This window comes from Rhinichthys klamathensis, unplaced genomic scaffold, assembly GCF_029890125.1.
Source record: "Rhinichthys klamathensis goyatoka isolate OS25496 unplaced genomic scaffold, OSU_Roscu_1.1 h1tg000001l_1, whole genome shotgun sequence".
Taxonomy (NCBI): Eukaryota; Metazoa; Chordata; class Actinopteri; order Cypriniformes; family Leuciscidae; genus Rhinichthys; species Rhinichthys klamathensis.
The window spans coordinates 4,081,517-4,098,491 of NW_026606555.1; positions in this window are offsets into that span (position 1 = coordinate 4,081,517).

Below are 16,975 nucleotides of genomic sequence, written 5' to 3' on the forward strand. Positions count from 1 at the left end.
TTGCAATTAAACATGATGCTGAATGTATCCTGATGCTGAAGTTCTGTGCTTGAAAATGAGACCTTTTTATCTACCGAGGGAGTTTGGTAGTTGTTTGTGCGGTCTATGTCCCTCCTAGTGGAAATGCTGCTAGAGCAGCAGAGTGTATAGCGGACTGTGTTCACCAACAACTACAGTGCTCGCCAGAGGCTCCCGTATTTATATTATGTGATTTTAATCAATGCAAGTTGGAACTGTTCTTGCCTGGTTTCGAACAATATATAAAATGTGGGACAAGAAAGGACAAAACCCTAGACAAGCGCTATGGTAACATAAAAAAGGCTGAAGCCAGAGCGAAACCACCGCTGGCTAACTCCGACCACAACACTATCCATCTAATTCCTACATACACGACTTTGCTCAAACGCAGTGAACCATGCATGAAGGAAGTAACTGTATGGTCGGACAACGCCACAGAGAGACTCAAAGGTTGTTTCCTCTGTACAGATTGGAATGTTTTTAGCCACCACATAGACATTATAACATAGACATTATACGACTACTGAGAAAATAACGGAGTATATCAACTTTTGTGTGGACAATGTACTCACTAAAAAGAATGTTATTATATACCCAAACAACAAACCTTATATAACTAAAGAAATTAAGAGTTGCATTAATAGGAAAAATGCTGCGTTTAAAAAACATGATCTTGCTGGGTTGAAAATAATACAAAGAGAGCTTAATCATAAACTAAAAGAAGCAAGGGAGCGACAGAAAGATCTTATTGAGCGTCAGTTTTCCACTTCAAATTTGAAAAAATGTTGGAATACAATGAAGGCTGTTACTAATATGGAAACAAATAGAGCACTTAGTGACGACTTACAGAAAGCTAATGAACTCAATAATTTTTATCTGCGGTTTCAAACTCATGAGTTCTCTGATAAATGCAGATCTGTTATAGGTTCTCTGATGGATGATATGGGCAGTAGATTGGAAATGGATAGTTCTAAGGTGCAACTGCTGTTTCGTCAGGTATGCACAAAGAAATCTAAGGGACCTGATGGGATCTCTTCACAGCTTTTGAAAACCTGTTGAACCCTAGTGTGGTGTACACTCTTCCAGCGTTCATTGGATTCACATATAGTTCCTGCACTCTGGAAAAAAAGCTTTGATTATTCCAATTCCAAAAAAGCCACATCCGTCCGAGAATAATGATTTTAGACCTGTAGCATTGACATCAATAATAATGAAATGCTTTGAGAAGTACATTGTGTCCTTATTGAAAAGTGAAGTTATGTCAAAACTAGATCCATGGCAGTTTGCGTACAGACAGGGCAGGAGCACGGATGATGCAGTAGGAAGTATCACCCATTTAGTATTTAAACATCTGGACGATTCTAAGGCATACGCGCGCCTACTTTTTATTGATTTTAGTGCAGCTTTTAATACTTTGCAAACGTATTTATTATTGGAGAAATTAAAACTGATGGATGTAAATCCTTTACGAATAGAACTCAACAGGTTAAGGTTAATGGGAAGATCTCCGACTCTCATGACATTAGCACAGGAGCCCCGCAAGGGTGTGTGAGCTCCCCAGTTCTCTTCACACTGTATACAAACAGTTGTGTGAGGAATAATAGTAACAACTATATTGTGAAATTTAGTGATGATACTGCGATTCTTAGCTTATTATATACAGATCAAGACATTTCGTCTTACTGCTCTGAGATTAATCAGTTTATAGAGTGGTGTGATGCCAACCACCTGATTGTAAATGTGAAGAAAACTGAGGAGACGATATTTGATTCAAAAAGTAAATCGGAAGCCATAGCCCTATACATATTCATGATGTTCCTATCACACAAGTGTCCTCATATAAATATCTGGGTGTTTACATGGACTGTTCTCTTACATGGCAGGTTCATATAGATACTTAGTGCACTCGGCTACAACAAAGACTGTATTTCTTGCGAAGGCTCAGACTTTATGGGGTCAGTAGTAGGATTATGAGGTTGTTTTATCAGGCTGTATTGGAGAATGCGATCAGTTACGGAATACATCTTTGGTATGGTAATTTAACAGTACATCTGAAATCTAGGCTTGGACATATTATTCAAACGGCCATGAAGGTCGGGCAGAAGAGAACCTCTTTATCTCCAAACCCTAAATGAAAAATCTACATTGAGGGAGGCAAATAAGATTATGCATGATACAACACAGGCCCTGTACTCTGAGTTCTGTACTCTGTACTCAAAATGCCTGAAGTCCAGTGTCAAGTACCCACAGTCAGTGATGGTCTGGGGTGCCATGTCAGCTGCTGGTGTTGGTCCACTGTGTTTTATCAAGGGCAGGGTCAATGCAGCTAGCTATCAGGAGATTTTGAAGCACTTCATGCTTCCATCTGCTGAAAAGCTTTATGGAGATGAAGATTTCATTTTTCAGCACGACCTGGCACCTGCTCACAGTGCCAAAACCACTGGTAAATGGTTTACTGACCATGGTATTACTGTGCTCAATTGGCCTGCCAACTCTCCTGACCTGAACCCCATAGAGAATCTGTAGGATATTCTGAAGAGAAAGTTGAGAGACGCAAGACCCAACACTCTGGATGAGCTTAAGGCCGCTATCGAAGCATCCTGGGCCTCCATAACACCTCAGCAGTGTCACAGGCTGATTGCCTCCATGCCACGCCGCATTGAAGCAGTCATTTCTGCAAAAGGATTCCCGACCAAGTATTGACTATTGAGTGCATAACTGAACATAATTATTTGAAGGTTGACTTTTTTTTTTTGTATTAAAAACACTTATTTTATTGGTCGGATGAAATATGCTAATTTTTTGAGACAGGCATTTTGGGTTTTCCTGAGCTGTATGCCAAAATCATCAGTATTAAAACAATAAAAGACCTGAAATATTTCAGTTGGTGTGCAATGAATCTAAAATATATGAAAGTTTAATTTTTATCATTACATTATGGAAAATAATGAACTTTATCACAATATGCTTATTTTTTTAGAAGGACCTGTAAATATGTATAGATATTAGGGGTGGAGCCGAACCCGAATACGGTATTCGGAAAGGTACAAATAACGTGTTTTTTACGAATAGTTATTTCGAACAAATACTTAAAAAAATATTTGTATTCGGGAACAAGAAAAACTTTATATCAAAAAGCTGCGTTTCCTCACGAGACCGCAGTGCATGCACGGATGAGTGAGTTAGAGTGAGTGAGTTAGAGTGAGTGAGTGACGTTCAGGAAGAGGTGACTGACACACGCTGCTCCACACAGCAACAGAGAGGGCTCGGCTGAGCGAAAAAACACTTAACTGCATCACTATTATTGTTGAATAGATTTTTGTACCTTAACTGGGTTCTGGAGGCAGTTTATAACTTTCGGGAAGCGGAGTTTGATCGGGAAATTATTCCATTATGCTGCATTATTGACGTCTGCAGTCGGATGCTCTCATGTTCGCTCTGTTTACGTAGCTCGGTAATTTAGACAGAGTAACGTTAACGTTCGGTTAAAAAATGCTTGTGTAGTTGAGTCGAATTGTATGCACTTGTGGGAGTTATATGGCACGCAGATCTCTATTGATAGCGGCTCCCTAAAATTAGTTAAAATCTCCCGGAATCTAACGCGCATGCGAGACAGAACATACTGTGCTCCAAACTGTGTTTGCGCGCGCACGGAAGAGAGCGAGAGACCTTGCGTGTGTGCGTTATGAAAGCTAGTCCCCCCCCCCCCCCCCCCCCCCCATTTTGAATTTTACTCGAATACGAAAACAAATACAAATACTTTTCCCCCCTCAACAAATACAAATACAAATACAGATACAAATACCGGCTGCTTTGCACACCCCTAATAGATATATATTGTCATTGCATTCTTGTGGCTCAGTGACACATCTGAATGAAAGGGTCATTAGTATGCAGCCCCATTATGCGGGCCCATTGTCTTCTCAGGTGTGAATCACAGCAGGTCACACCCCTGCGCATATGGCCTTTCCAAACAAAAAGTGTCATTTTTAAATTTGAACCAATCTATTGTTTTATGTGAATGATAAGGCAGGATGATTTTCAGATCATTTTGAAGAAAAAACTCTAGGCGACAACATCCATTTGTCAAAAGTCTTGTGGACACATATTTAGTATGTGTTTTGTGGCCTTATTTCAGAAACTTTAAGTTTTAGTTTTTTCAATAACCACGCATAAACAATATTCTCTCAAAAATACAAACATGTACATACATGTTGATAACATATTATGGTAGCCCTGTTTGTTCTAAATAGAGTGTAATTACACCTTTGCCAGTAATTTGTTCATAAGCAACTGAAAAAAGCACAAATGTCAGAGTATGTCAAAACATCTCAAGGACCCCAAAAACACTTTAGACCCCAGAGGGTTAAAATTGCTTATTCAGTAATAAATCTATCTGGTTTAGAGTAGTTGCAACTTGCATCTAATGAAACTTATGTAGTGTAAAAAATAAACAGCCCAGACTGCAGATAATTCAGCACCAAATAAAAGAAAGGTTTAAAGGATTTCATTAAAATGTATATGAAGCCAATAGCAAGTTGCTTTTGAGAGAGAGAGAGAGAGAGAGGTCATAAGAAATGTTTTCTCTATCCTAGGAATGTCCCTAAAATTCCTGTTGAGAATGTGGTCCATTTGTACAGTCCTTCTGAGTTTCAAAGTCATTTCAGACTTTCTAGAGGGAATGTGAAGGTATGCAGGCCTACATGTTGTGAGAAGCAAGCAATACATCCTGTTAGGAATACACAGCAAAATCGCCAGTGTTAAATTAACACTGAAAAGTGTGGATTATATAAACTCTGAGCAGTGTTAAATGAACACTGAAGCAGTGTTAAAGTTATTGAGATAATTAAGTGAATAATTGAGTGATGATTGAGCATTATTGAAGACACCTGATGTTAACGAGCAGAATCTCTGAAGGAGAAAACCGGAATCTTTAAGTCACCATTATGGCGATTAGTGTTTGCTTTAGTTGGGCTCTTGACCCCCAAATCTTTAACTTTAGATTTTGTTTGGTTGCAGTGCGTGAGTTATAACAGCCAGATGAACAAATAGAAATGGTGATCTGATGGTGATGGATGTGTTTTAACACAACCATTATCACAATCATTAGACCTGAATCACTGAACTCATATAGAGCCTGATTTCTGAGTTAGGTTTACTTTATTAATTATAGCAGCAGTGACCTTGTACAGAATAATATTTTTAACGTTTTCAATGTAATCAAAATAAAAAAATTTAAAGTTTATCTTATACATTTTTTTACAAGTTTTTTTAAGACACACAGACATCAATAATTAGCCTGTGAATCTCAACAATGGTGACAATTATAAAGCATGTGGCAGTGCATTCTGGGTGCCACCAATCAAAACTCATTCATGGCTCCCATCATGCATTGCTGCATGAATAAATAATGAGCTTATGTTCAGAGGTGATCTGTTTGTCACCATTGCTGAGATGTATATGCTAATTCTTGATGTCTGTGTGTGCCTACATAAAATATTTTTTGGATTTTTTTTTTTTGATCGCTTGGATTTCATTGAAAAGTCTAAAAATGGTATGCTCAAAAATGACGTGCTGCTAAAATCCATAAGGTAAATTTAACTCAGAATTTAAGCTCTTGATGAGTTCAGTGATTCAGGTCAATTAATGATTATGTTAAAACACAATCAACACCATCAGATCACCTTTTCTATTTGTTCATCTGGCTGTTATAACTCACATACAGCAGCCAAACAAAATCTAAAGTTAATGATTTAAGGGTCAAGAGCCCAACTAAACCAAGCACTGTACACCATAATGGTGACTTAAAAATTACGGTTTTCTCCTTCAGAGATTCTGCTTGTTAACATCAGGTGTCTTCAATAATGCTCAATCATCACTCAATTATTCACTTAATTATCTCATTAACTTTAACACTGCTTCAGTGTTCATTTAACTCTCTGCTCAGAGTTTATATAATCCACACTCTCAGTGTTAATTTAACACTCTCAGTGTTAATTTAACACTGGGGATTTTGCTGTCTGTACAGTGTAAAACATTTTTTTTTCATTATCAAATTTGAAATAAATTTTAACTTGACCATTTTGTTCCCATTTTGTGACATTTGTCACATTACATCTCCTGGCCCAGAGGACAAGCCCTGCATATATCCCAGTTAGAATTCAAAACAGCTGGGTTTCCTAAAACTGCACAGCAAAATCCTCTGTGTTAAATTAACACTGAGAGTGATAAATTAACACTGAGAGTGTGAATTATATAAACTCAGAGCAGAGTGTTAAATGAACACTGAAGCAGTGTTAAAGTTAATGAGACAATTAAGTGAATAATTGAGTGATGATTGAGCATTATTGAAGACACCTGATGTTAACAAGCAGATTCACTGAAAGAGAAAACGGGATTTTTAAGTCACCAATATGGTGATCAGTGTGTATTTTAGTTGGGCTCTTGACCCTTAAATCATTAACTTTACATTTTATTTGGTTGCTGTACCTGAGTTATCACAGCCAGATGAACAAATAGAAAAGGTGATCTGATGGTGTTGGTTGTGTTTCAACATAATCATTATTTGACCTGAATCACTGATCTCATTGAGAGCATCATTTCTAAGTCAAGTTTACCTTATGAATTATAGAGGCACTGTCATTGTAGAGCATACCGTTTTTATCCTTATCAATGAAATCCAAATGATCAAATCAATAAAAATAAAAAAACTTCCAAAAAATATTTTATGTAGGCACACACAGACATCAAAAATTAGCGTATGAATCTCAGCAATGGTGTCAAACAGATCACCTCTAAACATAAGCTCATTATTTATTCATGCAGCAATGCATGATGGGAGCCATGAATGAGTTTTGATTGGTGCCACCTTGTCTATGTGTTCATCTGGCTGTTATAACTCATGTACAGCAGCCAAACAAAATCTAAAGTTATTGATTTAAGGGTCAAGAGCCCAACTAAAACAAACACCGATCACCATAACGGTGACTCAAAATTCCGGTTTTTTCCTTCAGTGATTCTGCTTGTTAACATCAGGGGTCTTCAATTATGCTCAATCATCACTCAATTATTCACTTAATTATCTCATTAACTTTAACACTGCTTCAGTGTTCATTTAACACTCCGCTCAGAGTTTATATAATTCACACTTTTCAGTGTTAATTTAACACTGAGGAATTTGCTGTGTGTCTGTGCAGTTGATGGATGCCACATTCCAATGGTAAAACCCCACTGTGAGAATCCTGTGGCCTACATCAATAGGAAACAGTTCTATTCTGTTATACTTACAGGATTCTGTGACAGTCCTGGTTCCTGAGTGCATGCATATAATTGGAGATTCTGCATACCCTCTTTTGCTTCAGCTAATGAAGCCATACAGAGACAATGGCCACTTGACTGTCAGGCAAAGATTGTTCAATAGGAAACTTAATTCTGCTCGTGTAGTCATTGAGCATGCATTTGGAATTTTAAAATCAAAATTCAGGAGACTAGATGTCTGCACATGAAAAAAGTGAAGAACATTTCTTCCGCAGTCACAGCCTGTTGCATTCTTCATAACATCTGCCTGAAATCCAATGACCACATTGAGGAGTATCTGCAGGCAGATGATATGGATACCCACCAGAAGCCCACATTCACAATAATGCATCACATCATAGAGATGCAATCTGTGGCCGCCTGTGAACATCACATTGACTTGTTCTACCTTCAACACTTGCCTTAAACTTATCTTAAGTCTTATCTAAATCTTTATTTTTCTGTTTTGTGAGCTGGTGGATGGGATTGTAAAGAATGATATTAAGCACTTAATATCAAATGATTGACATAGTATTCTGCCAGTCAACCACTGTCCCTTGTCTAGGGAGGAATGTTTTGTGTTGTTATCTCTATAATAATGATGTGATGAGCAATAAAAATGATGTGATACACATAGGAATGGACGTTAAAGTTAAACTTTATTTTTTTTAATAGATCGATTAACATTTCTTGGGATTTGCTGATTATTTTGAGTTGATCAATTATTTCTCCAAGGCAGGTAAGAGATTTCTTTTCAAACACCCTTCTCCGCCTCTCTTTAAGCCTTTTTCGGCGCTCTAAGTCAGGCCGCACTAGTGACCCTAGAGCAGCTGTTCTCCTTTCTGAATGCGCTTCAAAAACTTCACAGAATGTGGATCTTGTTTGTCTCCTTTATAGGATGGACTGAAAGAAAAAGACTACATGTGTCTGTTTCAAAGAGAATTTAGAGGGAAACTTGAGTCCTTTGAGTTGTAAACTCATTTTTGTCGTATCTTTGTTACCACAGTAAACAGAGGCCTGGGCCCAGTTGCATAAACATAGCCATTATGTTAAGACTGTGTCTTAAGAATTATTATGACCAACTAGCATATTGTTAGGGGTAATCAGACATACTTTTCGGTATCTACGTTTTTATGTAACTGACTTAAAAAAGTTATGAACAGTCTTAAAGAAAAAAATTATGACTAACTTGTAAGACTAGTCATAGCAGTTTATGAAACTGGCCGCTGGTGTTAGCTGCATTTGGGGTGTTGGTTGCTCTTTAGGGGCAATATAACAAATTATTGTGTGTCTGATCTGTCTCTCTCGCTACAAGATTAATGTGCCTCTGCTCCTATATGAGACTGCAAAAACTGAAAGCTCTCTCCAATGGTGCGCTGGAAGTTGGGATGCAGAGAACTTGACATATTAATTTGCTTCATCTCGGAAACTCCTGACATCATCTTTAACACCACTGGAGGACATCCTTGGGCCTGTGTGCTCCTGATCTGTCCAAATTGACCTTTAAAAATCGTTCTATTTTTAAAGCTAACGGCACATCGCTGTTCATGGTATCAGCCTACTCCCGTTCCGCGAAGTCTTGAAAAGAAGCCTTTATCACAGCGGCAGTTGTAGGTTTTCCTCTGTGTTTTCCTGATCAAACCCCAACTCATCACCTGCCACTTTAACGGCATGGATCACAGCTTGTCTTTAATTATGATCAATAGTTTTTAACTGATGCAGTTTGGGAGTGAGGAATATTGCTATTTTGTAGAGCATGTAAATGCCCTTTGCTGACAAATTGTTCAGTGACATTAGTTCGTCCAGACATTGCACACAAGTCGATGCAATTTCAGTTAGAACGCAGTCTCTTTGCGGGCATCCGTGTGCCTCCCATTTTTTGCCACTTTGCTACAAAAGCACCAGCTGCGCACGTGCTGGATAAACAACATGGACGTCTAATTTAAAGAGAGGTGAAGAAGTCTGTCGCTAACCGCACCTCTACAATCTGTGGTTAAATCAATATAAAGACAGCCAGATGTGCAATAATTCGTGGAGGGAAATTGCGTGTGTGGAAGTGTACACGCCGATCTACTGCGCATGTGTGGAACACGTCCGACGAGCGTACCCCAGCATACACTTTCACCAATATGATTGTTGCAATGTCATCATGTTGAGAAACAGAATCTAGCATTTCAAAAATAGAATTCCATCTTGCTTCCACTGACAGTTTTAGAGACTTGCTCAGCTTGAGTTCAGGCCAGCATGTTTGAATTAGGTGACTAGTTTTTTTCTTTGCCTATGAACTACCTACTACAAAAACTCTGAGATTTTGAAATGCCTGCAAAAAAGAGCACCCTTGACACCAAATCATAAGTTTTATATGTAACGTATTTTGATAAGAAGGAGGTTTTCCTATAGATTTTGGTCCAGATGTCAGTTGTCAATGTGTATATTGTATCGGTTATGTCATAAACCACAGCTCTTTTTAGTGTTTGTGCCCTTTTACTCAGACAGCTTGACTATGTCGTTGGATGAGGCAACATCTGTCACAATCTCTGTTCCAATCTTGGCTGCTGTCAACGAGGAGACTTTCAATTGATTTGCATAAATCACATTGAAGTTTGTCCTTTTGAAACAGTGCAGACATTTTGCTTCAAGTTCCAGACTTGTGCCCATTACATGTGAATATCTTGCTGCATTTGTCACAGCATGCAAAAGGAAGGTGCCTTCCCTATCTGTCGTATACTACCAAAAAAACATTTCCAAATATCAGATTTTCCTTTGGTTGGTTTTGTATGTTTCCTTTAATAACAAACTGAATCTGTAGCACGAAGGGATCCACGTGGGTTAAAGTAAAACAAAATCCTGATCCTGAATTTTTTTCCGGGGTTGCGGGGGTGGACACCTATGCAGGGTTATTGTATATATATAAAAAAAAACATAAGTTCTGAGGCATTGGTAATATTAATTTTACTGCTTGCCAGATGTTGTGTTGTTACTCTGGTGGTTGCATTATCAAAAAAGCGAACAAGAGCATTGAGAATTTTGTCCATGCTCTGGCTAGATCAGGGGTGGGCAACAGTTTTAGTCTGAGGGCCACACTTTGGACAATTGCAATTAAACATGATGCTGAATGTATCCTGATGCTGAAGTTCTGTGCTTGAAAATGAGACCTTTTTATCTACCGAGGGAGTTTGGTAGTTGTTTGTGCGGTCTATGTCCCTCCTAGTGGAAATGCTGCTAGAGCAGCAGAGTGTATAGCGGACTGTGTTCACCAACAACTACAGTGCTCGCCAGAGGCTCCCGTATTTATATTATGTGATTTTAATCAATGCAAGTTGGAACTGTTCTTGCCTGGTTTCGAACAATATATAAAATGTGGGACAAGAAAGGACAAAACCCTAGACAAGCGCTATGGTAACATAAAAAAGGCTGAAGCCAGAGCGAAACCACCGCTGGCTAACTCCGACCACAACACTATCCATCTAATTCCTACATACACGACTTTGCTCAAACGCAGTGAACCATGCATGAAGGAAGTAACTGTATGGTCGGACAACGCCACAGAGAGACTCAAAGGTTGTTTCCTCTGTACAGATTGGAATGTTTTTAGCCACCACATAGACATTATAACATAGACATTATACGACTACTGAGAAAATAACGGAGTATATCAACTTTTGTGTGGACAATGTACTCACTAAAAAGAATGTTATTATATACCCAAACAACAAACCTTATATAACTAAAGAAATTAAGAGTTGCATTAATAGGAAAAATGCTGCGTTTAAAAAACATGATCTTGCTGGGTTGAAAATAATACAAAGAGAGCTTAATCATAAACTAAAAGAAGCAAGGGAGCGACAGAAAGATCTTATTGAGCGTCAGTTTTCCACTTCAAATTTGAAAAAATGTTGGAATACAATGAAGGCTGTTACTAATATGGAAACAAATAGAGCACTTAGTGACGACTTACAGAAAGCTAATGAACTCAATAATTTTTATCTGCGGTTTCAAACTCATGAGTTCTCTGATAAATGCAGATCTGTTATAGGTTCTCTGATGGATGATATGGGCAGTAGATTGGAAATGGATAGTTCTAAGGTGCAACTGCTGTTTCGTCAGGTATGCACAAAGAAATCTAAGGGACCTGATGGGATCTCTTCACAGCTTTTGAAAACCTGTTGAACCCTAGTGTGGTGTACACTCTTCCAGCGTTCATTGGATTCACATATAGTTCCTGCACTCTGGAAAAAAAGCTTTGATTATTCCAATTCCAAAAAAGCCACATCCGTCCGAGAATAATGATTTTAGACCTGTAGCATTGACATCAATAATAATGAAATGCTTTGAGAAGTACATTGTGTCCTTATTGAAAAGTGAAGTTATGTCAAAACTAGATCCATGGCAGTTTGCGTACAGACAGGGCAGGAGCACGGATGATGCAGTAGGAAGTATCACCCATTTAGTATTTAAACATCTGGACGATTCTAAGGCATACGCGCGCCTACTTTTTATTGATTTTAGTGCAGCTTTTAATACTTTGCAAACGTATTTATTATTGGAGAAATTAAAACTGATGGATGTAAATCCTTTACGAATAGAACTCAACAGGTTAAGGTTAATGGGAAGATCTCCGACTCTCATGACATTAGCACAGGAGCCCCGCAAGGGTGTGTGAGCTCCCCAGTTCTCTTCACACTGTATACAAACAGTTGTGTGAGGAATAATAGTAACAACTATATTGTGAAATTTAGTGATGATACTGCGATTCTTAGCTTATTATATACAGATCAAGACATTTCGTCTTACTGCTCTGAGATTAATCAGTTTATAGAGTGGTGTGATGCCAACCACCTGATTGTAAATGTGAAGAAAACTGAGGAGACGATATTTGATTCAAAAAGTAAATCGGAAGCCATAGCCCTATACATATTCATGATGTTCCTATCACACAAGTGTCCTCATATAAATATCTGGGTGTTTACATGGACTGTTCTCTTACATGGCAGGTTCATATAGATACTTAGTGCACTCGGCTACAACAAAGACTGTATTTCTTGCGAAGGCTCAGACTTTATGGGGTCAGTAGTAGGATTATGAGGTTGTTTTATCAGGCTGTATTGGAGAATGCGATCAGTTACGGAATACATCTTTGGTATGGTAATTTAACAGTACATCTGAAATCTAGGCTTGGACATATTATTCAAACGGCCATGAAGGTCGGGCAGAAGAGAACCTCTTTATCTCCAAACCCTAAATGAAAAATCTACATTGAGGGAGGCAAATAAGATTATGCATGATACAACACAGGCCCTGTACTCTGAGTTCGTAATGCTGCCATCGGGGAGAAGATTAAGAATGGCTAGCTGTAGACTAAACCGGTTTAAGAATTCATTCATTCTCTCAGCTGTTAAGTTATTAAATAATACCAAGCAGAGATAGTTATTCTAAGTGGGGTATTTGTGTTTTTTTTTTTTTTTTTTTTTGCCACTCAAGTGTATAGAGTGGCGTGCTGTCAATTACTCTACAGTGTATAGAGTGGTATGATGCTAATCACTTTCCAGTGTATAGAGTGGTGTGATGCCAATTACTTTCCAGTGTATAGAGTGGCGGGAGGTGTGAGGCCAACTACTTGATTGCAAATGTTTTTTTTTAATGTATTTTATGTATTATCGTTTTTTTTATGTTTGTTTTATATGTTTGGTGCTCCAGTGGCTGTATTCGTGAGCCCAAAACAAATTTCCCATCGGGACAATACCTAACCTAACTTACTCTCCATCCTGCCGACTATGTTGTATGAACTACTCTGACTACGCCGGAGATCTAGCACGGTGCCGGAAACTTTAAGCCCTGGATCCACCTGTGTCATGCTCAGACATTTTGGCTCAGTGTGGTAGTCTACTTTCCGCCGCATGGACCATGACAGAAAGAGTTAGCCTCCAACTTTGCTCCTGTAAATCATTTTTATTTTACTTGTTCTTGTTGCTTTTGTGCAATAGATGAATAATGATTTATTCATTCTTAGAAATTTCTACTTTGCGGGAGTCGGCGCGGATCATTTTATTCTCCCGCAACACACACACACACACACACACACACGAGTGTCTTACCGCCTGCTCTCCCCCATCACATCTTGTCTCCCATTCCATTCAGCTGGCTTCTTTTCAACTGCCTTCATCCCACCCTAATACAGATAGTAGAGCTTATTTTAAATCTCATCAACCCTTACCAGAAGGTGTTGCTTGCAATTCTACCAGGGTCATCTCTTAGTCCTGGCCCGCTTTACGGGGAGTTTCCTTGGCAGATGTCTTATAATGTGGCTGTGAGCTCTGCAGTTCTTTTGAGTAAACTTGGTGTTTTCAGGTGGGTGGCATTTCGCATGACTGTGTTGCTGTGTGTGTCATCTGCTGGTGCTTAGCACTGCCTCTGGCAGTCATGAGGAATGAAAGAGAATGCTAGTTGTGTACTATAAGAAACGACAGACTGCCTCGACCCGAATTCCACTTCAAGATGGTTGAAAAATCTTATTTCCCAAAATGGCTTAAATTCCCAAAGTCAACAGTTTCATTGTTTGAGCTAGGGATGGGCATTTTTCAAAAATAGTGCATTCAAATATTCGGGTTCATAAAAGTTCGAATATTCGTTTATTTAAATGACGTTTAACGAAAAAGACGTTAAGTTGAATGTTTTTTACGTTTTTTGTCACCATTTCTGAACAAGCTTACAATTAGGCAATATACACAACAAGCTTACAATATATTTTAAAGTTTTCTTTTAGTTGAAAACATTAAACAGTAGGCCTATGTGTAAACAAAAAATATAAAAAACAAAAGCATTAATAAAAGCATGCTCAAGCAGCGCGAACGTGAAAAAACGCCTAATAAAGCAGATTGCGCCAGATATCGTACAGAACACACACTCGAGTCAGCATATGATTATCGTGTTTCTATTGTTTTAAGTTTATATTGATAAAAACAATAATATCCACATGCAGGGCTGCCGCCATCAATTTATGCTCGAGTTAGAAGAGGCGCTTTGCTGACAGACGCTTCAGAGACACAAAGATAACGGTGTTCTAAGTTTCTAACAGCACTTTGTGTTTTCTGTTCTTAAACCGGTGTCCCTCAACGAAACTTAAAGGAAGTATGTCTTAAAATCATTTTGCTATAAGATTTTATCATCTCGGATCACGTGGGGTCCAGCTGCGCTTACCTGCAGCCGTGATGCAGCGATGTCACCTGCCGTTCCTCATTCGACTGTTTGGATTTCATGTGATTTCTCATTGTGGTGATGATATTATAACTCAGATTAATTCATTAATTTGATCAAAAGTAATTCCATTCAGTAAGATCATTTTCAAGTAATTCCAAACTTCGCGAGGCAGACGACAACATTATGTGATTTTGCGTGTATTTACACGCAACTTGTTAACACACTCCACAGCGCCACCCAGTGCATTTAATTATAACTCCGAGTTAGTGCTTGGGATTTATCATGAACTCACTGCATTTACGGCCAGCAAAGCAACGTAGTAAAATTCGAATAGTATTTTATTTTTCGAATAATAATTACAGATCGAATATTCGAAAATTCTAATATTCGTGCACACCCCTAGTTTGCGCACCATTTGAGTGGATCACATCCTAAGCTAGTGTTTCCCAACTTTTTTTTGCCACGGCACAATTTTGATACGTAAAAAATGAGCGACTTACAAATGAGAACAGAAGCAGTTAAACTAACAGAGTAGGACAACAATATGCAAGTGCTATGACCTTTCTCAGTTTAATCTAATGCAGTCCATGTAAAAAAAAAAAAAAAAAATTTTATAAATAAAATAATAGAAGAGAAAGTGTTAGTATTACTGGATCAACGACGTACAGGATATAAAGTTTAATATGGGCGCTCAATTTTCTTGTTGTTGAAATCTCATGATCAAAATCCAATGATACAAACGATGAAGCGCTATGCACAAGATATTTAAAACACTATATTTTCTTCTAGACTAGACGGCAAACAGTAAGACTATCTTCAAATAATAAAAAAAAACGTTAGCCTTATGGACATACTGTTTCTTGAGTAAACAAAACGCTGTACTTACGCAAACATTAGTTCTTTATTTTCTCTTGCATTGCAAACAAGCAGAGATCTCTCCAAACTGTGCATTCTGTGTTCATTCTAAATGGTGGAGTTATGAGTTTTGACTGACAGTTTGAAGAGCCAATGGTTTAATCACAACCTCTTTTAAATGCTTTTTATTGGTTAAATATCTGTAAAACCCACATTCAGATGTAAAGGATGACCCAATCATTTTATAAAACAATGACAAGAGATTCAATGTTTCGGCCCAACAGCGCAGATATATTCTTATTTGTAGCGTTTCTTTTTTATTATTTTTCGGAATTTGATAATTTGCCACGGCTCAGTGGTTGGGAAACACTGTCCTAAGCAAATGGTCATCATTTTAAACTGCCTTAAAAGTTCTTCTTCATCAAGGTCCTCTTCATTTCAAATTACAAACAGTTGTAATTCCCTACAGTTGTATTTCCCTATTGGGAAATATTACAATTTAAAATAATTTTCTATTTGACTAAATTTACTAAATAGATCCTTCAGAAATCATTCTAATATGATGATTTTCTGCTCAAGAAACATTTCTTACGATCATCAATGTTGAAAACAGTTTTTAAGAAGCTTCAATGGCTGAGTTCTCCGGCCACTCTTGAATCGGTACTTTGATGGCATACGTCACAATAGGGTTGCCAACTGTCCCGAATTAGCCGGGACTTGGGGCTAATTTATTTGTCCCGTACGGGACCTCCCTTGTCCCGATTAAATAGCAGCACAACTGTTTTCAACAATAATAAATGTTTCCTGAGCATCAAATCATCATTTTAAAATGATTTCTGAAGTATTATGTGACACTGAAGACTGGAGTAATGATGCTGAAAATTCAGCTTTGCATCACAGGAATAAATTACTTTTTTTTTACTATATATTCAAATCGAAAACAGTACTTTTAATTTTTTTTATATATTTCACAATATTACCGTTTTTACTGTATTTTCGATTAAATAAAAGCAGCCTTGGTGAGCATAAGATACTTTTTTCAAAAACATTTAAAAAAAACTTTATTTTTTTTATGTTAGCTCTTTTTTTTTTAAATACCCAGTTAAATTTACACAGTTAAAAAAAATATTACGTGTGTTATTAAAACTCAATTATTTTATAAAACTATGAAAAGGACTTACAGTATATACTTAACAAAATAAAAGCATACTTAGACAACATTTTTAATTCAGCTACCTAGCAGTGTGATTTTCTTTATATACCGGTATATATACATGAGAACACTGTACAAAACATTAAACTAAACTGTTTATTACTTATAATATCCACAAACAAAAATAGGCAAATAGTAAACCGAACATCCACCAATACAAAACAGATTTGGTTCATTATATTCTATATTCTAAATCAATTTGTAAATGTTATTTTAAAAAGTGATAATGATCTATAAACCATTTATACAAATAGACTATTTATAAAAATAATTTATACGGTCCTCAAATTTGATTAGTTAAGTGGATTTCCACTAGTGTTGAGTATAAAAGCCTTGAGATGTTTCACTGTGTTCATGGTATTCCACACTGTGCGTAGTTGAAGCAGAGCTATTCAA